The sequence below is a fragment of the Rhinolophus hipposideros genome (assembly GCF_964194185.1).
Source record: "Rhinolophus hipposideros genome assembly, chromosome: 6".
Classification (NCBI taxonomy): domain Eukaryota; kingdom Metazoa; phylum Chordata; class Mammalia; order Chiroptera; family Rhinolophidae; genus Rhinolophus; species Rhinolophus hipposideros.
The window spans coordinates 97,318,311-97,343,701 of NC_138052.1; the positions used below are offsets into that span (position 1 = coordinate 97,318,311).

General features: G+C 49.1%; 1 protein-coding gene across 6 annotated transcripts in view; it reads left to right on the forward strand.

Moving 5' to 3' along the window:
- The window catches only part of AGAP1 (ArfGAP with GTPase domain, ankyrin repeat and PH domain 1), a 521,440-nt gene that overhangs the window by 226,677 nt on the left and 269,372 nt on the right, over positions 1 to 25,391 (forward strand). The window lies entirely within an intron of this gene.

A 25,391-nucleotide genomic window follows, 5' to 3' on the forward strand; every position in this document is an offset into this window, starting at 1 on the left:
TGTTTCCGTTGAATTCAGTAACCACTTAGCCGCATTAAGCTACTGGCAAGGCACCGAGGTGAGTCCACAGGACGCGCAGAAAGTGAGGACTGCTCTGGTGAGGCTCGGGGCAGCCGCTGCGGATGGGTCTGTGTTGTCAGAGCTGCACGAGCAAGTTGTTAGGGAAGAAGAAAAGCACGCTGTGAAAATACAGTACGAGAAACACCTCATAGGTATGACCCTGATTACAGACCTCAGCGCGTAGCCTCAGGATCAAGTACTTCAGAATCAATGTGAGTGAAAATTTCCCCAAAATCAGATTAGGATCGTAATGCTGGATCGCTTCCTGGATATTTTTTCTCCTGGGCACGTCCCACCTCTGGGCTCTCTGTGTTGGCCTCTTGGGGTTCCCGCCTGTGCCTTTAGGTGCTACGAGGAGGCCCCCCTGCCTTTGTTTTCTGCCCTTTCTCCTTGGCAGCCTCTTTCCCCAAGTAGTTATTAAAGAAATGTACAGTTGTTCTAGTTCACGCTGTTGTGTCATGTGAGGACACTGAGGAAGCCCTTGAAGAAATGCTACACAAAGGACATCTTTGAACATAAGATACAATTGACGTAATCACTATAAATTATGATGGCTAAAATAAGGAGGCAGCGTTCAGGAAAGCCAGTCAAATGACTAAAGGGACAGCTCCGTGTGCCACCGCTGACCTGGTCAGGTACTAGTGGGGAAGTGCGAGCAGAAGCTCAGTGGTGGTGCTTTTTCTGTAGTTTTGATAACTGGTCAGGGTGTATGAAGCAGAGGCAACTTGGTTTGTACTTGAGTCCTGCACTGGGAGGCCTTACCCTCAGCGGCTAAAATGTTGTCATATCCTTTCCATGGAGTTTTGCTTCTCACAGTTATGGTTCACGTCCGTTTCTGTTAAAATATACATTTATGTATATTTCATATACCGGGGAGCCAAAACATTGTATACAAGTGGACACTTTGGTCAACGTTGCTCAAGCAGTAGTTCGCGGTAATCAGAAGTGTCTGGACGCTGATGGGAACCACTTTGAGCACCTCTTGTAATTGCAGGAGTCATACATGACTTGTATTCTTCTTTTGTTATCAGTATATATTGAGTATTACAATTTTAATAGTTTTCCTTTCTTAAAATGTGTATACATTGTTTTGGCACACTCTGCCTTATCTACTTACATATACTTAAACAAATACATTTCTCCTAATTAGAATAAAACCCATTTGTAAAAATACAGAAAACGATAAAGAAGCCAATTAAAATCAGCTGTGATCCCACCTTCTCGTAAACTTTTTATCGGGCTGATAATTGGCTTCCAGGTAGACTTTGCCGCAAGACGACAGGTCCATCCTCAGAAGGCAATCTGTCTTCTTGATGTGTAGTTTCTCATGGGAAATACAGGGATTGACATCATTTAATACATACGCTGCACAAAAATTACAAAGGACCAAAGATGCTCTTTTCAACCCCCTGCCCCCTTTTCTTGGCAAATTACCAAACTAAGCCAGATTTTATAGAGATTCATTCCCAAATCTCATGTCAATTTACCCAAATATAAGCTCTTCTAAAAGATTAAATAGAAACTTAAAGAACAAGTCTTAGGACACTCACCATCATTCAGAATCGTATTAAAACTAGTACATTGAAAAGCTGGTAGATATGCGGGAAAAATGCCTTTGGTGGGTTATCACAGTGCTGGGAAAATCAGTCTCCAAGTGACAGATTCCAAAGCTGAGGAACGTGAGCCATGGCTGAGGTGGTGTGGGGGGCTGGGAAGTGGGCCCCCAAACACATGCACGTCCTAATCCCTGGGACCTGCAAGTAGTACCTTACATGGCAAATGGGGGTCTTTGCAGCTGTGATGAGGTTCAGACGGGCAGATGGTTTTGGGTGCCCTGGGTGACCTGCCTGCAGTCACCTGTGTCCTTATATGAGGGGCAGAGATGTGACCCCACATGGAGGAGAGGGCGATGTGAAGAGGGGCAGAGAGATCTGCAGATTGGCTGCAAGCCAGGGGATGCTGGCGGCCACCGGCGGCCAGGCCACGCAAGACTCGGATGTCCCCTAGAGCTCCTGGAGAGTGCACTGTGATGTCAGCCCCGTGACAGATCTTGGACTCAGCCTCTAGAATCGTGAGAGAATAAATTCCTGTTGTGTCAGGCCGCCAGGTTTGTGGGAACTTGTTAGAGCAGCCCCAGGAAGCTTCTGTGTAGGGAAAGGGGCGAGGTGACTCAGGGAGGTCCCAGGAGAAACCCCGTCCCCCGTTGTGCCCAAGGTGGAGAAGGGCGAGGAGAGGGAGCCCAGACTCCCACTGTGCACTGCAGGCCTGAAAGCTGCTGCACCGCCAGGAGCCCAGGGGACCCGCCACACGCCAGCAGCCAGGGTGACCGCAGGCTTATAAGGGGTGTATGACAGCAGAAGCAGCTTTTCAAGTCTGGCCGAGGGTAAGGAGAAAGCAGGTCTCTGATCAGTGGCAGCGGAAGGTGGGGGGAAGGAGGGTAGGCGGCAGCTGGAGAGCTGGGATCTGCACCGCCTTCTTTGTCTGCCCAGAGGAGTGAGCCCGGGCCCATCAAGGTCAGGGCTGGAGGAGGGGCGGTCAGACTGCTGGCCGTCTTCCTGCAGTTCTGGTCCCTCATCTGAGGACTTAAATCTTGTGCGGTCCTGCACCCCCACTCCATCTTCCTGCCTCTCACCAGTGACCTTTCCTAAATCTAGTGCTCCCCTGTTGACCTTGACATGCGCCCTTCCTGGAAACTGTCACACCTGTGCGTTCCCCACTCCACCACCACAGCACACCTGCTCTTCCTCCTCTGGGTTTCTCCTGCCCAGCCTTCCAGTGATGGAATTTACTGACTGCCAATGGCCTCCGCATTTCTCCCTCTGCAGTCATCACAAACAGAATCCAAATTCATGTCACTGATTCAATATTTATATTTTATGCGTGAGGAACCGAGTTAGGTGCTTTTGCTATGCAGCGGTGAGAAGCACGGCGGGCAGACCAACCCCCAGTGTTGGCACGTGATGACCTACCCCCCCCCCCAGCAAGGATTCGCTGAGTACCGCGTGACACGGGGTTCTTATGCACAGCCCAGAGGTGACCACCAGAGTATGTACCCTCCAGCCCACGTGTCCCTGACCATCTAGTGTGGGTGCTGGCCTTGCATTACATGTCCAAGCCTCTCACCTGGGTACCTGCCCCAACTCGCCTTTTCAGAGCACGAAAAAAAAACATTTAAAATCATGCAGCTGATTCGACAAAGTGTGTAGACCATTAGAAAAATATTTGAGTATGACTAGCAGTCAGAATTTGTTCTCATTTTAGCTCTGTTGTGTTTTGTATTTTCTTATTCAGCCTTTCTGAAAATAAGTGCAATGGAAATGAAAGCAGATTCAACACAAACTGCAAAACTCCGGTGGAATTATTTAACGGTTCTATTTAGAAGGTAGTTGAAGTAAATGTAATGCCCCAGAACCCAGATGTTTCTTATAAGTTTGCTAATGACAAGACAAGCTGAGCCATTGCAAATGACGTGACACACTGAGAGAATGCCATTTCTCTTGATGCACTTGTGATTTAATTCTGTAAAGACAGCTGCTATTGAACAGCTACTGGCTGATAGGCACGTGAGTCCAATAGATATTGAATCGTAATCTCAGCTGTTGCTGAGTCAGTTACCAGGACACCATCACTCCTGGGTGGCCCGTGGATAAAGGCTGGGCCGGAGGGCAGAGCTCTGGGCCCACCTCTGTCTTATACGTGGATCAGCATCTCGCTTCCTCAGTTTACCCAGCTGGGAATGGAGTACCCTCCCATTATTACCGACTTCTAGTACTGCCCTTAGTAAGCGGACGCATCTATAGCTTGCTGGGAGGGCTTAGGGCTTCGCACGAAATCCCCACCTGTTAGGAAAGCCGCGGGAGGCCTCGGGGTGGCGTGATGCCAGCAAAGAGCAGAGCGGTCGCCCTGCGTTGTCCGTTGGCAGAGACTAGAGACAGCCGCGAGCAGAGCCGCAGCGGCCTCCCTCAGGAGCTGGCCTCCCAGAGCTGTGGACTCTGCCCTCTGGGAGGCCGCACAGCCCACTGGCCCGTGAGCCCCTCACCTGCCCTGTAGCAGTGTTGAAATGGCTCTGTCCTATCCGGTGCCATCCAGATGTGGGACAAAAGCACTAAGTCTTCTGTAGCCACCTTTTCCCTCTGTTCTGGAAGGAGATGATTAACACTAACTCATTAAAAATGGTTCTCAAGGACCCATTCAGTGCGGTGTGTGACTAATCGCGTCTCCCCGTCACAGTGCCCCTGAGAGCACCGGGTGGGTCTCCTGGGGGAGTTTACTTACTAATTAGCCGAGTTCTGGTTTATTTTTCTGTCTTCACACCTCAAAACATATTAATGCCGTCTTGAAAACATGACTAAAATTCATTGAAGAGACTCTCTTCCTGTTTGGAGATGAACACCTCTTGAATCTCACTTGCCGGTCAGTTCAGTCGGTGTCCTTTTCTCTAGAACCCTTCGCGAAACTAGACGGCGTCAGTAGCTAGTAGTCACTACTCCAAAGCTGAGCTCCTTCGTCTTGCTCACCTGGATACACTGTCCTGCAATGAAACACCAGATCCTGGAACTGCTTCGCAGTGAGTCCTGAAGAGGCAATTCCGGTAACAGACAGCTTTTCTCTAGACATGACTCTTTCCCCTCAGAATGTGGCTAATGAAGAAGCCCCGTCTGCAAAATCGTAGAACAGAACCAGCAGCTGCCTCGTCCCCCACAGCCCGTCGGCGTGCTTGGTGTGGTCCCCGTTCCGTGGATGAGAAGGGAGGTGTCTGCAGGGGACAGGGGGTCCTGTGACGACTGTGGATGGTGCTGACGAGGTGAACACACTTGCGGTTTTACAAGAGGACAGTGTCTGCGGGATGAAATGCTTCCGTCCCATCCCTTCAGTCCCTCTCCCGAAATCAGCTTGGATTTGGACACACGTAGGCTCATGGGAAACGAAGAGTCACCAATGAAAAGCTTCAAGGCTGCAGCCTGAACACTGCTGATGGTGAAGCGATCAGGTTTGAGAAATGCAGCGTTTAAAATGGAAATAACGCCAGTGCTCCGAAGTCAAACCTGGTTTAAATGCAGTAATTAAAACAGTCGTTAGGCAGCTCCCAATTACCTTCGTTACAGCGGCCGCCATTGTCTCTGGAGGTGCTTAGATTCCAATCAGCTTTCAAATGAACTTATTTTGGTATTTTCAGTGAAGTCTCAGAGTTGAAAACAGATGTAGTTCTGGAGTAATTACTAGCCGTTTTTCATCCTGTGAGAGAGAATTCAGGTGAGAGCTGTGTGCAGCAGGAGAGAAACCCCAGTGAGTGCTGGACCCTTAGCGCACTGCCCGTTCACCCACATCTCCCAGCTCGCCACGGGGCCACCAAAGCGAGGTCACTGTGCATGGAACAGTGTCACCCTGGGGAAGTCTGCTGAGAGTCCAGCTTGTCTTTTCGTAACGGGATTGCCTTTGTGTAGATTCTGGGAAAGACTGAGAGGAAGCCGAAGCCGTCGTGATAAGAATAAGACGGCTGGGTACAACGCCAGTGTTGGGAGGGGGCTGCGGGCTGTGTCGTCTGCCGGCAGAGCGGGTGTGGGAGCCCACAGGTGCTGCCAGCTGTGCAGGCCCGGGCCGTGACGGGCAGTGACCCAGCATGAATGCGGCCCGGCCCACACTGACCAACCCGCTGGGCAGAGCTGTAGGGGGAGGGCGGTCACTCTCTGTGGGAGGGGATTTGCATTGATGTCCCTTCATTTGAGGTGCCCTGATGTGGTATGTCATGAGAGCGCTTTAAACCACTAAGATGTAATTTTATAGGAGAGTAGAAACTGTTCTCGATAATCACAGATGTAATGACATTCTTTCTGTTGAGACAAGGAAATTGTCATCTTCAGGGGCTCATGGCAGAACAGGACTCATTTGCATAGAAAGCTTCACACTGTCCTTTCCTCTGTCACCGTCCGCCTGGATTTCTCCGTGGCCAGGAAGGAAATGCCTAATGAATTTCCGACGCTGAGAAGTGTCGAGACTGAAGGGTTAAAGCCGGCGTGCTCACCGGCTGCTCCGCCAAGGTTTCTGGGGGTGAGGCGCCTGTCAGAGCCTGCACGGTCTTGCGTTCTAGTCTATGCGATTCATTGAGACGCTAGTGTCCGGGAAGTGTTTCACAGATAAGAAAACGTGGAGAACGAGTTTTAGGAATTTGCGGCAGTTTTCTTCAAGGAGGCTTTTATGCTCTCCTGCCAACACAGCTTCATTTGCAGGCAGCCTGTTGGTTCATTTGAAGCCTAAGTTTCCCGGGCCGGGCGCGCCGCGTGCGTGGACTAAATGCCATCCTCTGCAAGTCCTGCAGTGTCTCTTCAGTGCCGTGGGGAAGCATGGCCACGGGCATCACGTTGCTGAGCGCACTGAGCCTTTTGGTTTGAATCCGTCCCAGACGTGAGACGTGCAAGCTTTACAAGGGCAGGGAGTGGCGATGTGTCTAAATTCTGGTCCCGGTGCCGGGTGTAGTGAGGTCGGGGAAGAAGGAGCGCGACACAGGGGGAAGCGGGGGCTGGTTTGTAAGCAGCGTACGGTGAGGGTCTCCATCCAGCCCATCGGCCTCGCCCCCACTGCCCTCTCCGAAGCCCAGGCCTCCGAGCGTCTCACCAAGACCGCTGGCAGCTTCCTGCCTTCTCCTCCGAGCAGCGACGGGGTCCTGCTCCGGGCTCTGTTCCACTGTGTTCCAGGCTCTTCTAGAACAGCCACGTACGTTCTTTCCTGCTCCAAGTCTTTGGCGATCACCATGGTGGTTTCCAAACTTGACTGTAGCTGTGGGCCCCTGCCCAGGAAGGGTTCCTGAGATGAAGGCTGGGATGAGGTATGTAGGGGGCAGTGAGGGGAGCCTGGGTTCCTGACCACTGATGGCTGCATGCTCAGGCCTCTCCCGCACTCAGGCACAGACACACAGGCCCCTCCCTGAGTGTCACCGTCACCAGTGTCACGGGCTGTGTGGGAAAAGCCTGTTCCAAAAAGGAACATGGCGAAGTATTTAGGTCTGGGTGAAATGGTACCCGCGGCTTAGTTGGTTCATTTAACAAATACAGAAGTCAAACAGATCTGACAAAGTGTTTGCATTCGTTGGAGGTAGTATGTGGCTTTATAGGTGTTCATTGTACTAGTTGTCACCTGTCTCCATGTGCTTGAAAATGTTCGTAATAAAGTGGGGTTTTGTGAGGGGGGAGGGGAGGCTTGACTCCGCCCTGGGCTGGTTTTCCTCCTTACCTGTCCCCTCTGATGGGGACTTCGTGTTTAACCGAAGCTTCTCGTTTCTGCCAGCGGAGCGTTCTTTTCTGAGCTCGAGACGGGGTCATCAGCTATCTTCTTGACATGTCCTATTGGGTGTTGTAGAGGCACGTGTTGCTCAGCTCGTGCCCTGTCCAGCCCGGGGCCAGTGCGTCTGTCCGCCACTCGGGTCAGACAGCTGAGGCCCGATCTGACCTCTCCGCCTTCCTCCCCGAGTCCAGTAGCCACCAAGTTTTGTTGGTGTGACCACTGCCCCCAGTGCTGTGGCCGAGCCACCCCGCCTCCCACCATGGGTACTGTCTCTAGTTTCCACTGTGTAGGTGTCTCCCGATTTCCCCCTCCAGCCCTTCTCCCAGTGCACCCAGGGTGCCCGGTCAGCCAGCTGAACCGCCGACTGCCGTCCTGCCTCGTGACCTGGGGGAGTGCCCGGCTCCTCAGCTGGTAAACGGAGTGACACGTTAGTCACGGCCCAGTGCTCAGCACGGGTCCTGACAGAGGAAGGGCTCCGAGCTCCACAGTGGTGCTCTCGCTGGCGTGCGTGCCGCCCACCTGGCCTGCACGCCCCAGGACCGCGGCCCCGCGTCGGCTCAAATCAGTGTCCCCAGCACGCGTTACCTCCATCATCCTCATCACCAGCACGTCAGGGGCCCTCACTGCGTGAGTCAAGCACGTTCCGATGGCTCCACGTTCATCAAATGACTTAACGTATACCTTTTTTAAAATTGCGTTTCGCTTTATTGCCTCACAGATGAGGCTTTTTTTGTTTTTTTGTGTGTTTTATAACTTGAAGGCAAGACCCTCCACCAGCAAAAAGATTACAGCGCACGGTGTTCTGGAACTTAACCCCCAGTGTCTCCGAGTCTGCCTGCCTTGCGACCTGCCCCCCAGCCCTGCTCCCCCTTAAGCTTATGGAGATAAGGAAACTGAGGCTCATAATGGCCAGGTCACTGTCAACAGGCCATAAAGTGCAGAGCTGAGAAGGGAACCCCGGCAGTCTTGCTCCTGCACCCATGCCCTTCCCTGTGGCACTTACCACCTCTGTTGTGGCAAATATTTACCGCAATTCTAAATGGAGCAAAGAACTCAGGGACCTGAGAAGTCGTCACTAGAGGACTTGAAAAAGGAAACTCTTTAGGAACTGATGAACTGAGTGGTTTATTTTCAGATAACCGCTCCGCGGGGATACAGTTCACGTACCATCCAAGTTACCTATCAGACTGTTTTTCATTTTGAGCTTTGTGTCTTGGCTTGGCTTTCTGCCTCGGCTCTTGGGGGCTTTGCAGTCTGAAAACAATTTGTGATTAATGTCGTCTCCTCTTCCTATCGTGGAGTAAATCGTTCTCATCATAGCGCATTCTCCCGAACCTCCTTCAGTAGCATGTTTGGCTGCCCTGGAATGTATCAAACCGCAGCCGTTCCTGAGGTTCTCGCTCAGAAATGCTCAGGACGGAGCCCAAGCTGCTCGGAAAGGTCGGGTAAGTTGCAGCAGCGCCCACTGGACACTAGAGGGCAGGGCCGTCACGGCCAGGTTTCCTTCAGGTGAGATAATCAACGTGGGAGCCTTGCGGACTGAATGTGGGAAGTTAATGTGCCGCATCAATTTTAATTTGAGAGCTACAATTAATTAAATTAGCATACAGTGGCTGTGGTCGGAAGCCAGAAGCTCACGGCAGAAGCATGGTCAGCTATTGAAACAGCACTATCCAAAGGTGCGAGCCCTTGAGCGGCTGGCTTTGCAACAAATGGGGCCAAAGTGGCAGCGCTACTCTGTTCATAAAGGTTGTTCCTTGCAGACGAATAGCTTCACTGGTCTCGTGTCCTTAAGGAGTGGACTACACAGTCCCATTAGAGAAAACGTGACAAAGCTCTTCATCTGAGGCTCGGAACGTTGGTATCCCCCTGTCAGCCTTTTTAAGGTCTCAGCAAAGCAGGTGACAGGTGCCTCTGGAGGGGCTGTGCCTCCCAACGCCTGTGGCTGCCGCCTCTTAACAGTTGTGCCCAATTTTATTTCTAGAAGATAGTTTTGTGGGTTTTTTTCCCTTTTACAGCTTTAAAAAATAAGTTGAGGAATTTAGGTCTTAAAAAAAAAAATTAATCGCTATAGGTAACCGCCACGGATATTATTGGCAGATGCAGCAAAAAATATATTTCCCCAGAAAATTGGATTTTGCCCATAAAACTTAGTAATACTAATAAAGACAGCTCATTACCAGTTTTAAGCCAAATAAGCAAACCCAAAGAGATGAGCTGCCAGTGTGGATGTTGGTGGTTTTTTCTGGTTTTGAGACGTGTAAATGAGCTTCAGTGTAGCGAGCGTACCCCACGTTTTCTCACCTTACTCCTGCCCCTCCGACGGTGGGTCGAGCTGCCCGTGCCACATAATTTACAGTCGTGTGGCAAGGTATGTTTATGTTTAAGCTGCGCGACGGTGTAGCTAATGAGAAAGAAGAAATTTATGGTCCTGGGTGATTGACAGAATTACTGCCCCGGCATTAATTGAAATCTGAGGGATCACAGCTGCGTGGGCCTAAGTTGGTGGGGGGGGGAATGACTTCAAGTCAAGGAAAAGTTTCCGATTTGCTTCTGAGTGTCTTTAAGATCACTTCCCTGCTGACAGTATGATCGGCATAGAGCCCTGTTCCTGCCAGGGCTCAGGCAATCCCACGGAGATGACGACGGTATTTGCTTTGTCACCTCCCTATGGTAGGTGGTTCTAAGTGCGGGGGGGCGGGTGGGGGGAGAATGGAACACTGTGGCGTTTCTTAAATGGCTTTAAAATTTTACATGTATGATAATAAAATTCTGTGGCTTCTCTCTGCTAAATAGCCTCTAGACTATTTAAGATGGGGGGTCAGGGGTTGGGGTGATAATGGCGGAGCCAAGCTTATGGTATTCGTGATTTTCGTAAAATTTCCACTGGCTGTACTTAATCTGGGATGTCTAAAGTCATCTCGTGGGCCTTTCCTTACCTGTCATCTTTAAATGTACCATTCTTATGGAAGCTCAGTCTTGGGAAAATGTCTAAATTTTCCCATTAAGTGCTTAAAAAGTAATAAAACTAAAGTCATTAGGCTTCACTCATCAGAGCTCTATCAGGAGGGATATTCTTTGGTGCAATAAATCTGACCGAGGGTCCGACATTCATACCCCTGGATTCATTCCCTGGAAATGGACGTTTGAAGGTAAATTGCTTAAGTAGGGCCGTTTAAATTTTTAATACAATCTTATTGTAACTGTTAGCACATGATTAAAGTGCAAAGGGGCCTTGTATGTTTGGTAAGATTTATCATAAACGCTCTGTGATGCCTTTTCTGGGCTGAGTTACAGATGTTATGACAGTAAGACGCGTGTAAGGCCAGAGAGGCACAAAGGAAGAGCCGAGTCCTTACGGGAGACTGAGCCCTGCTCTCCGGAGGCAGCCGTCTTTGCAGTGGACGCTTGGCCATTCCTGTGCTCACAGAAGCTTCATTACGCCAGGCAGTGGGTCCAGCGCTCCCTTGAGCCGCGACACAGCCACCCGAACAGTCGTGAAAATACACAGAGCACTTTTCTGTTCCCATCACCAGTTTGCTTTGGAGGGGTGTACATTGGTCTTCTCGTGGATGTGTCTTTCCCTCGTGGAATGCCTCTCGTTTGTAAGGACTTCCTTTTGGAGGCTCGGGGAGGCTTCACGCCACAGGTTGGTGAATCCTGGCAGCTGTGACACTTCCCTTACTTTCTAGCCAGTGACACAGTGCGATCCCTTGGACTGCCACTGTTCGGCTGTTGTGGATTTGTTGTTGTGAGGCCTGGGACTGGCGTGCAGGGCAGCTCTGCAGTGCAGGGCACAGGGGGAGCTGGGCAGGGTGCCCTCCGGACGGGGCTGGAGCTCAGGGTGCGTCATCATCATCTGCGCCGTGAGCGTTGACTCCCACGGTGGAAGGCCAGCTGCAGCTACCACACAGGCACCCTCGTTTTGTCGCACCCCCCTTTTTCTCGCGCTTCACGGATGTGGTTTTCACAAACTGAAGGCACGACCCTCCACCAGCAAAAGACTGTGAGTCGCGTTATGGCAGGTTCTGGAATCCGCGTCCGCGGTAGCTCCCAGCTCTGCCCCGTCCGCAACCTCGGTTTTTCTAGTTTTGCCCATCAAAAGGGGAATCTGTTGTAAGGACAAAGGCCATACGTACCTTTATTACCTTTCTCATTTATATTGTTATTTTTATTTTTATGTTTTAATTTTTTTTGGAGGAAGGAAATAAATGCCCGGATTTTCTAAACTTTCTTTGACAATGTCCTCACTTAGCGTACTAAATCTCCTGGGCTGTCACTTGCCCTTTCCTTATCGTGTCTCATCCACAGATGTACTTTGAGTGTCCTCAGTGAACCCAGAGTGTCCTTTTCGAGTTACTTTCCCTAATTCTTGAGATAGATGCTGATGATTTAGGTTATTAGCCAGCAGAACCTGAGTTCCTCTGTCTGTCTATGTTGGGTTTTTTTCCTCAAGATGAATTTCCAAAGGCTTCACTAGAAAAGCATATGTAGACAGATATGGTGTGTGTAAATTAAATGTGGTAGAAGTTAATAAAAGTCACAACCAGTTCCTTCTTTCTCTTTATCGCCCTGGCATGATGTTGGAACACAGTCCTGCATGATTTTCAGTTTTCCACGTTGCAGTAGCCGAAAGGTGTGGGCTTGGAGCTGGGTCTTCTCCTTGTGGTCTTAAGAGCAGCTATGCGCTGGCAGGGATGGAAGAGGCTGTCTTCAGCTGCTACCTGCAGAAAATTGTGTGGGTTTTTTTAGTTTTTAACCTTTATTGAGGTACAAACGGTAACTTGCTGTGACCTGCTGGGTGTGTGTGTGTATGTGTGTGGCTTGAGGTGTGAGTAGTCTGTGATTCTGTGGCTTGTTTCCAAAGTATGCACCATGGATTTGAGTTTGGACAGTGGTATCACCAAGGGCAGCATTCCTCAGGTCTCTGTTAATGAAGGATATTTTTCTTCGAATGGATGAAAGTGAGACTTGTGGGTAAAGACGGAAGGGTTTTGAACTTAAGGTGTAAAGAGTCATTGTAACCTTTTATTTACAGCTAACGTGTATACCCCAGGTCCAATAACTTTAGAAATAGGTTTAGTGTTCTACAGCTGTGGGTCCTTTGTTCTTTCTCACCCTTGGCAGGTCAGGGACAGTACGTACCTAGGAGAGCGCCATCTTCTCCTAGGGCCTGTGAAGTGGCAGCAGAGGACTGATGGGTTCACGGAGAGAGAGAGAGAAACTGCTGTCCCTCTCACCATGTGATTGTGTCTCTCTGCCGGTGATGAAGTGAGTTTGAAAACTCGTTGCGGGTGTGTCTGCAGAACACGGTGTTGAGTGAAAAGAGGCGTATGTCTAGAAGAGTAAAAAATGAATGACTCCGTGTACATGCAGTTCTACAACAGGCAAAGGTCATCAGGTTTAAGAAAGAACGGAGAATGGTTTTGAGGGAGTGAGAGCGAGAGAATGATGGGGGAGGGGTGGGGACACAAGGGACTCCTTAAAGGATGGATATGTTTCGAACTCTCGTAAGGGATTTCGGGTACATGACATTTGTCAGAACTCATGGAAGGGTGCAGCTGAGATTTTGGCATTTCACAGTATGGACATTTGTTCCCAAAAAAGGACCCTTAAACAGCTAACGAGTGAACATTAATTATGCCCATGCTGAGATGTGTAGGGGTGAACTAATGTCTGCAACGTATTTAAAATGCAACAAAAATGAGATGATGGATGGGTGGATATGTAATAAAGCAAGTTTAGCAACATGTTACAATGATAAAATCTGAGGGTCTCTCAGATTCTTTCAACTTCTTGCGCACGTTTAAAAATTTGCATTATAATAATTCAGGAAGAAATCAGAACAGTTGTTAATCCCTTTAAAATATCACTGTAGGTATTTTACACTAGATAGGTCTATGTAAACTAAATTTAATGCCGAGTACTTTCTCACTAACAGGTGGAGGTGTGCAGTATTGTTATGAGCGCTAACTTTTTTTTAAATGAGGCTTTCCGGGATTAAAATGCATGCATGCTGCTTTTTAAGAATTTCAGTAATTCATAGACACTGGCAGGAACAGATAGGGGCAGTTTGACTTCGTCACCATTACTAAACTACAGCTGATTACACATTGAAAATCAATCAGTATTCTCTACTGTATTCTCATTAACACTTACACATTATTAGTCACTAACGTGAAATCTTGATCGCCATGACCTCAGGTATTCTAAATGTAAATAAAATTAGATTTGGATCTCGTTTAATTACCCAAGGTGCTGTAGTCATTACCATGGCAATTGATAAACTTAATTTCTTGATAAAGAAAAAAACATCAGAAAGCTTCTCTGCACTATATGCTTAACTCTTTAGTAGCCATGATGTATGGAAAAGAATGATCTCAAATTCTATATTAATTACCTAGAATGATGTATCATTTTTGTATTTGGGCCCTCAAATTGATATAACTTAAATGTCTAATATCGCTATAATATCACAAAAGGTGACACTTACTCAAAGGACTTTTATATAATTTGAAGAGGTGGGTTTCTGGGTGGTGGTGCTGCTTAAATAATAATAATTGGTGGGTGGCGGGGACAGCATTACAGTGGCTTACTGCACAAAGGCCTGCAGAAGACCAAGTGGAAATCTGTTTTGTCATCTCATCCTTCTTCCTAATTGCATCACAATACATTGTATAATTCACCCTGTGTGTCACTGTCACTTCTTCAGAGGCCTCTCATACCAGGGGCCACCGCTGCTGACTCGTTATCAGCAGAACCCGGGAACAGAGGGATAATTTTCTCAGGTTCCAGCCAAGACGTCTTCTCCCCACCTGAAGAAGAAAATGTCTTTTTTATGGAGATTGTTGTAAGAATAATTATTTCTGGATATGGGGAAACAGCTATGATAGATAAGTCCATTTTTCTTGAAAGTTACAAGCTGTCTGAAGGAGATGGTGCTTGTGACAAATGGGATTAGAGAAGCTTCTCCCTTTTTTCTGTACGCATGTGTGTATAATGGTAAACTAGAAGCAAATCGTTCCTGGTAAATTTGGTTAACCAGTATTAATCAAACTATTAATTTTTTTAAAAAGAAGACCAATGATTGTCCTTGCCTGTATTTGTCTCGAGGTTCCTGATTTCATAATCTACCGTGGCCTTTTTATGTCTTATATAGTCTCTTATTTTGGGCCCTTTTCGTCTCCGAGTCCTCATTTCTCTGCATCTCCTGTGTTTAAATTCTCGTGCGGTTTCTTTAGCTTCGGTAATTTACCTCGGTCACTCTCGTGCGCTTCTCCTCTTTGTGTGGTATCTTTTCCGTGTTTTAAAATCCTCGCTGCAGGTCCTTTTTTCCTGTCAGTTCTTCCTTTGTGGCGGATGAGTCGTCTTGCGCCGGCATCACCACATTAATTGGGTTTATCCTTGGTCTTTCTTTCACGTCACTGGTACACTGTGTTAGTGTATTTTGTGACCCGTAATGGGCCCTTTTAAAAAAAACACCATGGGTCCAAAAGGTGAATCCTCTGGCCTTCCTGGTGCAGACAGACTGGGGGAGCCTCCCCGTTATACATGCAAGAGTTCCGGAGTGAGCATCACCTTCAGGGGGTGTCAGAAACACTTCTGCTCCGGAATCATCAGCTTCCTCTGCAAGACAGCCTGACGACGTGAGAAGAAGTGACAGGCTCATTTTTCCCTTCTTTGTTTAAGCCATTTATCTTTCAGACCCTCGCCTGCCATCTAAATTGTATTGCCAATTTATTGGGATAGGCACCAGCCTCATCTTGAAAGATGCTGATTTGCATCCAACTTGAGAATAAGTGAGAGAGAAAGTTAATCACGTCTGGGCCTCTTGAGCAGATCTGCGCTGGGTCTAATTGTAGCAGCGGAAATGCCTTCTAATCAGAGTCCGTCGTCAGCTCCGTGCTACCCGGGACCTGGGTGAGAATGTCATGGTTCCGTCCTCCAGAACGCGTCCCTCTTTGAAAGGTCTTAAATGTATGCTTTTGGCACATTTTCTACCTTTCTGATGACCCGAAGCCATGTTAGCTGCTTTTAAACTTTGCTGACTTGTATTAATGATTATTTATTCAATTAAGTGGAATCATAATAACGAATGCTAGGTGGGCATTGGATGAAATGATGGATACTCAGCCTGAAAATCTGATTGTAGCATTGTAAGAGAAGAGTAAATCTCCCTCACTGCCGAGCTGGCCAGGTCCTGAAGGAGAAGTCCTTTGTCCATAAGCCTCAGGTGACCAGCGGGCACTCTGGCTCCTGTCCGGATCTCAGCACCTGTCAGAGGCACCGCTCCTGCCACCTTGAGCCTTGCTCTGGTGATGCCCGGAGGTCAGCTGCTCCGGACCCCGAGCTCCTCAGCCTTCCGGCCGGTGGTCAGCAGCAGCCTTCTCACTTGGAGTTTTCACCTTCTCAGACGCCTCACCTTCTCCTGCTTCCGAACTGAGCTGACGGGTCACGGGAGCCCTTTGCTGCTGCTTCTGTGCCACACAAACACACCCCCCACCCCACCCCCACCCCCGGTTCCCGTGTCCTGAGAACCTGCACTCACCCTGCAGTCAGCACTGCCTGCCCGCCCCTCACACGCTTCACACGTTTTATGCCTCACTAGCCATGCTCCTACATTTCTCCTGCTTTTATTGATTCTTCAGTATCTGGGCAGTATTCGTAATTTCTCCATATTTCCCTCTTGAAAATGAGTCCTGTTTCATTTGTATCATAAATACGTGCTTTCTTCAGGGCACTGTTAATATACCCACCACTTGTCACTCAGTGGGCACACCGGGTGCTGAGGAGCCGAGAGGTTTGGGGGTTCTAGGCCAAGATGGACGGGTGCTTGGGACCTTGGTAAAGGAGGTCATGGGAATTGTGTGGAGCGTCTTCCACGGGCGCTCTGACAGGGAGGCCATGAGGTGTGCTTCGCTTCCCAGGCACTCCGGCCACGCTTTCTCAGTGGCAGGGCCATAGGTGTGTCTGGCTCCCACGATGCCCCGTGGCACATGTTCCATGCTCCATGATGAGAGGAAAGAATAAATAGCGAGTGAGTGAGAGGTACCATAAAGCCTGGTAAAGGTGGACGCTGACACATGAAAGGAGAGCAGCCAACTCCACACAGTAAATAGCATGGGCAGACTTGTGGTGTGGCCGTGGACGTCCTGGGGCCCTCCTGGGTCATTGTCATCGATGCTGTACCCTCGGGGGCCTCCTGACCTCACCTGTGCCCGAGGGGTGAGGTTCACTCTTGCGTGTGAGTGATTGGGCAGAGGGGTGGCCGGGTGCCTCCTTCCTCCCCTTTGTTCCCCGCGAGAGTCACCACTCAGGATCCAGGCAGTGTAGGCTGGCACAAGTGTATCCCGGCGGGGATAGGGGTGCGGGCTGGGACTTGTCAGCAATGCAAGGCTGTCCCAGAGGGTGCCCTGTTATCTGGGCACTCACCAAGCATGATGCCACATGATTGTGTCCCTTCTAACCCTCTCGTCCTAAGGTCCTGGACAGCCAGCCAGAGACAGAATACGTCCTTCAGGCAGCAGGTGGACCTGGGTGGAGAAACCCCTCATCCCTGAGCATAGTGAAGGCTGGAGGAGTGGAAGGTTTTAAATGAGCGAAGTGTGCCGGCAGGAAAACCAGCCAGCTGCCCGCACAGTGAGGGCGGGGGAGGGGCAAGGTCCTGAACGAGGACGCTGGTGGGATGTGAGGTGGAGAAGGCATGGCTGTGCGTGTCGTGCTGAGGGGAGACCGACAGCACGTGTGAGCGGAGGGTCCCCCAGGATGTCCAAGCTGACCCTCCATGGGGCATCCTCTGGGTGCCCGGGCCAGTGGAGCCTGTGCTGCCATCCTAGAGGGGACTCTGGGCCGTTTGGGACACCTTCCTTTTTCCCTAGGGGAGAAATGCTGATTGAAGCTGTGTGGAGCCCCAGCAGCCATGGTCAGACAGGTAGAGGACACCTGACAGTGTGCTGTTGGTGTAGACAGACCTGTTTGTCAGAGGAGTGAGTGTTTGCAGCCCTGGGGGTCTGGACACAGGGTCCCCGTGTCCTTCAGGGGCCCAGAACCCCAGCAGGCGCCCAGCTTCATGGCTCCCATTCCCTCCAGCCCCTGTTGGGAGCAGCTCTGGCACTCACACACCCGCGTGGCAGCTCCACTTTGGAACATAATTTTAAGAGACAACCATCCTGTGAAGAAACATGTAAGAGACGGACATGCATTTTTCACCGGATGACTTGGTGTCCTCCTTGCCACAAATAATAACTTGATACCAGCATTGGGTACACGTGTAAAAAATGTCAACTAGACCATATTTATTTCAGCATGAGGGTGTTTTTTTAATTTTACTTTCTTTTACTTTCTCTGAAAGGGAAAGGGAAATCCAGCTGCCTTGGACATGGTACAAATTTCCCCTCACTCTCAAATTCTGAAATGAATGTCAGTAGCCATGACTTTGCTCCCGTCCTGAAGGTAACTGTTTATTACAGTCGGCATTTAAGCCCCCAATTAATAGGAGCAATTAAGCAATAGCTTCATTTCCTGCAAATTAACAACCCTAATAGGTAACTGTGACATAAATGAAGATAAATTTGTTTTAATACAACGAGATAAAAAGAATACAGACAAGAACAGAATCTCAGATGAAGAATTCAGACTTCGTCACTTGGTAGAAAACTTGAAAGCTTCACTGAAAGTAAAGCAAGTTTGGGTTTTTAACCAAAGCAAGTTTGGATTTTTAACCATGGCCTGTCTTGGTTTCGAGGTGTTGTTGTTTTTCTTGGCCAGAGCCCGTCGTTAGGTTTTCACCGACCGAGAACCCAAAAGCCAGCACACAGAAGAGTGTTTCCTTTTTACCCCCCACGCCCCAAAGTAATTGTCTGACCTGCTCGGTTAGAGGAGACCTTTTCTTTCTTGTTAATATTTCTTATAATGAGCAAACTAACATGATGGCTTGTAGTTTGTTTCATTGAAACATGGACGGATCAGGCTAGACCTGTTTACAACGATGAACGCTGTGTCCGAGGGAAGGATGGCGTGGAGTGGGACAGGTCGGCTTCTGAGCGGACCCTTGAGTGATTTTGAAGGGGGTGGCAAGCCCGGTGGAAGCCTCGTTAGAACAAGGATTGCGTGTGCCTCATGGTGGCCATTGTTCTGACGGGAACGTCTAACATAGTTGGAGATCGGGGTCCACGCTGTCTTTTGGTGGCTTTGAATCCTCAGACGACACATAGTCAGCCTAGAATTCTGTGCCTTGCGGAAATAGTAATGAGTTCTAAGGGCGGAGTCACAGGTTGTAGATAGGAGAGGCTCAAACAGAATAGCTCGGTGCCTCTTTAAGCATGGGAGCCGCCTGAGGCCCGACCCTGCAGCTCTGTCACAGCACCCCCACCCCCGTCTCCAGTGTCCAGACAGGTGCCCTGCGTTCTCCAGGCCACACTGGGTGTCCTTCCAAAGGTGGGTCTTGTCACTTGCCGTTGAATAGGTTTGATGACCTTCTGTCGCCTGAAGGATAAAGTCCACACTTGTCACTCTTCTTTGCATGAGATCCTTAAAATGTGTTGCCACTTGTCCTTTTCAGCTTCTTCTCCCCTCACCTTCTCATGACGTCCTCACCCATCCCCACTGTTGATTTTCCTGTTTAATCATTCAGCCATTTGGCCCGTGCTTGTTGAGTGTCAGGTACACGTCCGCCCTAGGAAGGTGAATAAAACATGGTATGTGTCGTTTCCGGAATAGACTGGAGGTCCATGGGATTGGCGCGTCGTCTGGAACGTGAGCTGACTCTGCTTTCCCGCTGGCAGCACCGTTTGGCAGGGTCTCCACAGGCTCGTAGGTGTCAGGCCGGGCTGTGGGTGGGTCCCTGTAGTTCCCTAATTGTCATTGAGCTTCAAACAACCCAGGAGACCTTCAAGAATGTCTCTTTTTTCATTTTATTAGTTTTTTCTGACAGAGCTTCCTCTATTCTCAGAACTTAAGATCAGACGAAAACAAATCTGGGGGATGGGTATAGGTCAACACCAGGCACAGAATATATCCCCTTTCACTACATTAACTTGGAGATTTTCATGGTGAGATAATCTCCACTTCTGATTTCCTTTCATTCCTGAGTCACAGATTCAGAACTACATAGATAATTTGGTAATTAATTTCTTCTTAATTAGTAAGATAGTTTAATGATCACTCAACTGTAATTTAAAACTGAGTTGAGACATTAGGGGATCTTTTATTTGTTGCTGGGAGATTTACAGTCCCTGGTGGCTTCCATTATTTATGGGCATTCTGGGGCCAAGCCCCCCCCCCCCCCCCCCCCAGTGCTAAGGGCGCAGCCTTTCAGGGAATGGTGCAGAAATGCTCCTCTGGGCGACAGCACCGGGGGAAGGTGAAACATGCCAGGACTCCCAGCCTGAGGCTGTGCTTCTAAAATATTTTTGTGGAGTAAACTGAGAGTCTCAAGCTAGTTGCTGTTTATAAATGTGTCTGTTATAAACAGACATGAGCCTAACACGTTATTAGATGTGCCGTGCATATTCACATGCATCTCTCTCCCTGCCTACCCAGAATTGTGCCTCTTCCACCCGACCCTGTGCTCGCCTCAGCGTGCTCTGCACAGCTTGTTGCAGTAGCTGAAGAATGATCTGCTTTTCTCCAGTGTGGCTTGGTTTATACCAAGTGGCTATTTGGCGTCTCATGCTGGCTCTTCAATGCCAGTGAGGTCTCCACACTTCCACAGTGCCACCCTTAGCTGCGGCCCCCGTTTCTCCCCTCTCCCGTGAGTCCTCTGCCCCCAACACAGCCTGAGCTGTGCGTGGGGCTCAGCGAGAGCTCTGCTCGTTCCAGAGGATGCTGGGCTGCTCCCAGTCGTGCTAGCATAGCGGACGTTGATACTGTAAAGGATGGAGAAACATAGAATGTCAGAAAGCAGGTCATTGATTACATAAGTCTCCTCCATCTGCAGCGAACTGGGGTGAGGGGAGGGAACGCGCAGGCCAGTTTGGGGCCTGGTCAGAAAGCCTCTGGTCCCAGCAGCCCTGCACAGAGAGGGCTGGGTTGCAGGATCTGATGAGTAAATGATGAGTGAAGACAGGAGGGTGGGGGAAGAGGGGCCATTCCGTGGCCTTGTCTCTGCTGTGGAAATCAACCCTATGGGTGGGGGGGTGTGGGCTGCAGAGGAATTGGCTCCTGGAGCTTCTGGATGCTGCTGAGGTTAGAGACCAGGTGGTACCTCTCTTCCCCTGCCGCCTTCCCTACCTTTGCTGGGCTCACAGGTGGCACTGCAAAAGTTCTTGTTAATTGATTAATTGAAGTAAATCATTTCAACCACAGAGGATGTTTTTGCTGATTAAATTTAATAGCATTTTTTGGACTGTGCCCAAAATGTCATAATCATTAATGAAATTAACAGGCTTAATGTAAGTGCTTCATTTTGGATGTTGCGGATCCCAGGTGTTATAACGCAAGAGAAGGCCCAGAGACAGCCCCTGGCCGCCCGCAGAGAGCAGGGGGCCCAGAACCTGGCGTGGGGGATCGCGTGTCTGGTTTGGGCTGTTTATTACACAGCCGTTTATTGAGCAGTTTCTATACTAGGGATTCAGGGTAGAGCTGCCACCTTCACGAAGGCCCTGGCTGCGTGTGTGTGTGCACATGTGTGCATGTGTGTAGACGTGTCCTTGCACACACAGTAGTGTTTAGTCAAGGTGTGGATGGGACACGGGGCTGAGCACCTTGAGCCTGTGGGTATGGGGTGCGGGGCCCCCAGGGAAGAATCTGGATGGTTAGCAGGGGAGAGGGGGTGCCCAGATGGGGGCTCTGAGAAGGGGCTGGCCGCGGGGAGACGGCGAGGCCTGTCGGTGCCGTGACCACCGCGCTGAGTCCCGCCTGGCGGAGGTGGGGCGGTGAGTGCCCGGGGGTGACGAGGCCCCGGAAGTGAAGTGTTGGGTTCAGAAGAGGCATCTTAGTCCTGCCTGGGGCTCTGGACCAGTAAAGAAGTAAGACCAGAGGCCCTGGAAGGTCAAATGATTACTTTTTTATTAGTAGACCTGCACTGGAAAATGAAGCTTGTCCGGGCTTCCTTTTGCGGAAACCAGAATCACACAGACGAGCCCGCCAGGTTCCAGGTGGCAAGGGAGCCCGCACTCTCGCTGTGCCCTGGACACCCAGGCCCCCAGTGAGGGATTCAGCAGGGACAGACAGCTTCTCCTAAACTCCCAGGCAGATGAGCCGCTTCTCAGTGGGTCGGCCCACTTCCAGGAGGCCCTGTGGGGAGGCCCGGCGTGGGAGGGCACGGGCAGGCGTGGAGAGCCCCGCCATCGCCAACGAAAGAGCCCGTTTTGCTGAAGAATTTTAGCTTGGGTGTCTGGATGGCAACAGGAGCTCGTGAATAAGTGGAACGATTTGCCTGGAAAAGGTCTCCCTGCATTGTTCCTTGGGCTGCAGTGAACGGAACTGCTGTGGGAGCCATTTCTGTCACCGGCCATGGAAGCGTGAGGTCTTGGATTTAAGGCCGTGGCAGTGAAGGTGAGGTTAAGAGAAATTCTGGTGGTACAATCGGTAATCTGTTCTGTCTCCGTTCTCCATGCGTGGGGGTGGGGTACAGTCGAGAGTTAGAAGATCTGGAGAAGCAGGTTTGCTGGGAGAGGGCGAGGCTCGGGTCGGGCCACGTGGACGTCTCTCTCGCATCATGGGGAGATGGCAGGTGCCACTTGGAGACATGCTTCTAGAACACGAAGGCTCAGGCTGTGTATATGAGGGGAGCCATCGGCACTGAGGGGGAGAGATTGCCCAGGGGGAGCGTGTGGAGATAAAAGAGGGCCAAAGAAGGAAGCCAGGAGCGCCCATACTAAGGGCCAGTGAAGGAGGAAGAGAGAGAAGTTCCAAACGGGAGGAAACCAGGGAAGTGGTTGAGGATTAAACGGAACCGCATGCTGCCCACAGGTCAGCTGAGATACGATCTGGCTGCTAGACGGTCACCAGGGACCTCGGCAAGGGTGGCTTCTGCCGGGGGGCGGAGGTGGGGGCCATGCTGCAGTGCTCAGGAGAACGCGAAGGCATGGCGGGGAAAGTCTCCCTGCTTTCAAGAAGGCTGATGGTGACAGTGGAGTTAGAAGCGGCATTGGCCGAGCATCTCCTGGTGCCCGTCACAGGCCGGGCCCTTTTATGTGGAGAAGGTGAGTACAGCAGAGGGACACACAGCCCTTCCTGGGGGAGGGAGGGTGGAGCTCCGTGGGGGTAGCTGGCAGGGAGGGTGTTTCGCGGACCCAGGCTGACTGCTGGAATCCCCTCTGCTTTGTGTCCTCATCTGTGAGGGCTGGGTTAACGGATGGGGCCTGTTGTCACATGTAAGCAACACACAGGAAGAGGAGGGAGCCCGCCCAGCACACGGTCCAGACGCGTGTGACAGGCGGGGCCTGGCTCTCCTGTCGAGCCCAGGTGATACTCTCTTCCTCGTCTAAAGCGGGTGATGGGAAAACAACAGAAATCGGGCATTAGGCCAGGATTTAGTGAGATCTTATTTAGGAGCTGAGAGTCTTCTTTTTACCATTAATTAAATGGTGCCACTTAATCATCTATCCAAGAGAAAACTTGAAATTTGTGGAGAAAGTAAAAATATAACTTACTTTTCCTGTTGCTTAATTGCTTAAATAAACTTCTTTTTCATTGAAGAATGGGAATACCTATATGAAAGTATACTTACGGGTTCGGCTTTAAAAATGATCTGACTCATCACCCAGGTCAAGAAGAGGCCCTTACCAGCCTCCAGGAGCCGCCATGCCCTCCCGCGGGCACTGCTGATTGGCTTGCGTGGTTGTGAAGTTTATACAGTGTAATTACAGATCCAGTAGAAAGGGCTAATTAAAGGGTATTTGTTATGTATTATCCTAATAACATTTCAAAATTGGGGAGGAAGTGACTTTCAAAACAACAGGGAGCATTAGTATTGAACTATCAGGAGGTGAAATTGGTGAGTGTCTGGGGAAAGAGTAGACGTGGTCAGTCTCTGCTGAAGACCCCATTTCAGACTGAGGTGTGTAATAGCTCAGGGGCTACTCTAAAGGCAAGTATGAGAAATCATCACAGCTCAGTGATAAAGATTTTATATTCTTTTAAGTAACCTCAAGCACTTGTGTTTCTGTTTTATTTCTTCCTTCACGTGTATTTTTATAAAATATGTAACATTCATTTGTTGAATGATCAAATGTAGACAAAAATCAGTGGTTGTAAAAATTGTCCTGCCAGTTAGGGTAATATTCTGGGGTAATATTCGTGTTTTAAATCTATTAACATTTAAATGTTCTAATATCATGAGTAGTTCATGATTATAGTTACAAGAGAACAGTGCCTTCCCCGTCTCCCCCCCATTCTATTTCCTTTGAGCTATTTTTGAGGAGGGGGCTCATCCACTCGGGGCACCCCAGCTCTTCCGCCTAGAGGCCCTTGTGAATTCACCCTGACTTTTCACAAGTCATTTGAGAGATGGACCGAGCTACTCTTAGATGGCAGTGGTCACTTCAGCTTGGGCACACCCAAGCAGTTCATCTAGAAAAGTCTTAAAATGAGGCAGCTCGAAACACTGCCGCTCCCACACCCCTGGCTCCCAGGACTTACAGCAGTGACAACAGCAGCATTAGCAACTTGTGCCTCACAGGGCCAATAAGTTTCATCTTCCCTGTGGAGAAGGTGGCCCAAATTTACAAAACAGTCACGTGGTCTCCCCCTTTTCCTCTCCTGGTCTTCTTCCTGATTAAGTCACATACTGTGGTCGTCCCTCACTAAGCTTTCCCTACTTTTGTGGGTCATCCTTTCATCATAAAGCAGTCTGTATATTTTAGACAACATTTTCCTAAATCATTTCCTTTCTTCTATTTGTGTGTAGACAGAACAATATCACGGGGAAATAAAACAAATGTGAAGAAAGTTCTAATAAGGTTTTAAAAAATGCTACCATTTATTAGAAGTTGTGACTTCAATTTTTGGAAGTAAATGTGGTAGAAGAATAATTCCATGGACAGAATTTTAGTACTTAACATGTGGGCCATGCTTTGTACAACGCTGCCTGTTGTTCAGCGAGAGGCTTTTAATGCAAAAGTGTTCTTTTTGCACTTGAACTTGCTTTCTGGCCTCCAAGAAGGAAGGATGGAACGTTCATTCTCATCTACAGTTTCATAAAGTGATTTCAATAATGTATTTGACTTAGTTTCTCATATCTCCTCTTTGTGTAGAAAACATTTATAGGAAATGTCTGCCGAGCTCTCCAAACAGCCTAGCCCTGTTTAATTCTGACATTTGTGCTTTTCCAATGAGCTTTAAGATCAAAGTCAGTCTGGTCGTCCAAATGAATAGTAATTTTGAGGCTGGCAGTAAAATAAAAGTGCATTAGAGTTGATAATCAAACACGCCCTTTTGCACTCTTCCCCCCCCAAAAAAAACAAGTAAATTGGCAATCACCCAAAAAATCATGATTTTAAGTAAATTTACTTTTGGTCTTTGGTATTTCAGTTCACCCCCATGACACATGTTTTGCAGCTGTTGGAATCTGATCTTAAATTTTATATTTGCGTTCACATAATGATTTATAAAATATTCTAATACACGTCTTCAAAGACCCTAGATCAATACGCCAATGGTTTCGAGATGACAGAGTGCCGCGATATTCCTCTGTAATTTAAACATGATTAGCTGATGAAGGTTATGATCGATACACTACGGGAAGATAAATTAATTGATACCATCCTTTCAGGATGATAAGAGGCCTCGTGGAGGTGGGCTGTAGCTAATGAAGCTGCGGCTTCCACTCTGGGAGCCGTTTTTTATAGATTGCATTTTCACTTCATCATATTTATACTATCATTCATTTACATGAAAGCCATCAGCTGTGGACAGGCCAGTTCCTTATTAAAATTGTGTTCATTTGGAAAAGAAACTCCGTGGACGCTCCTTCTATATTATAACCTATTGGTGGGGACAGTGATGTGTTCCTTTGCATGGGTGTCGAAAAATAACAACTCTGTGGGCAAAAGACAAGGATTGAATATCATTGGGCTTAATTACAGCTGGTCCCCAAAGACACACATCTA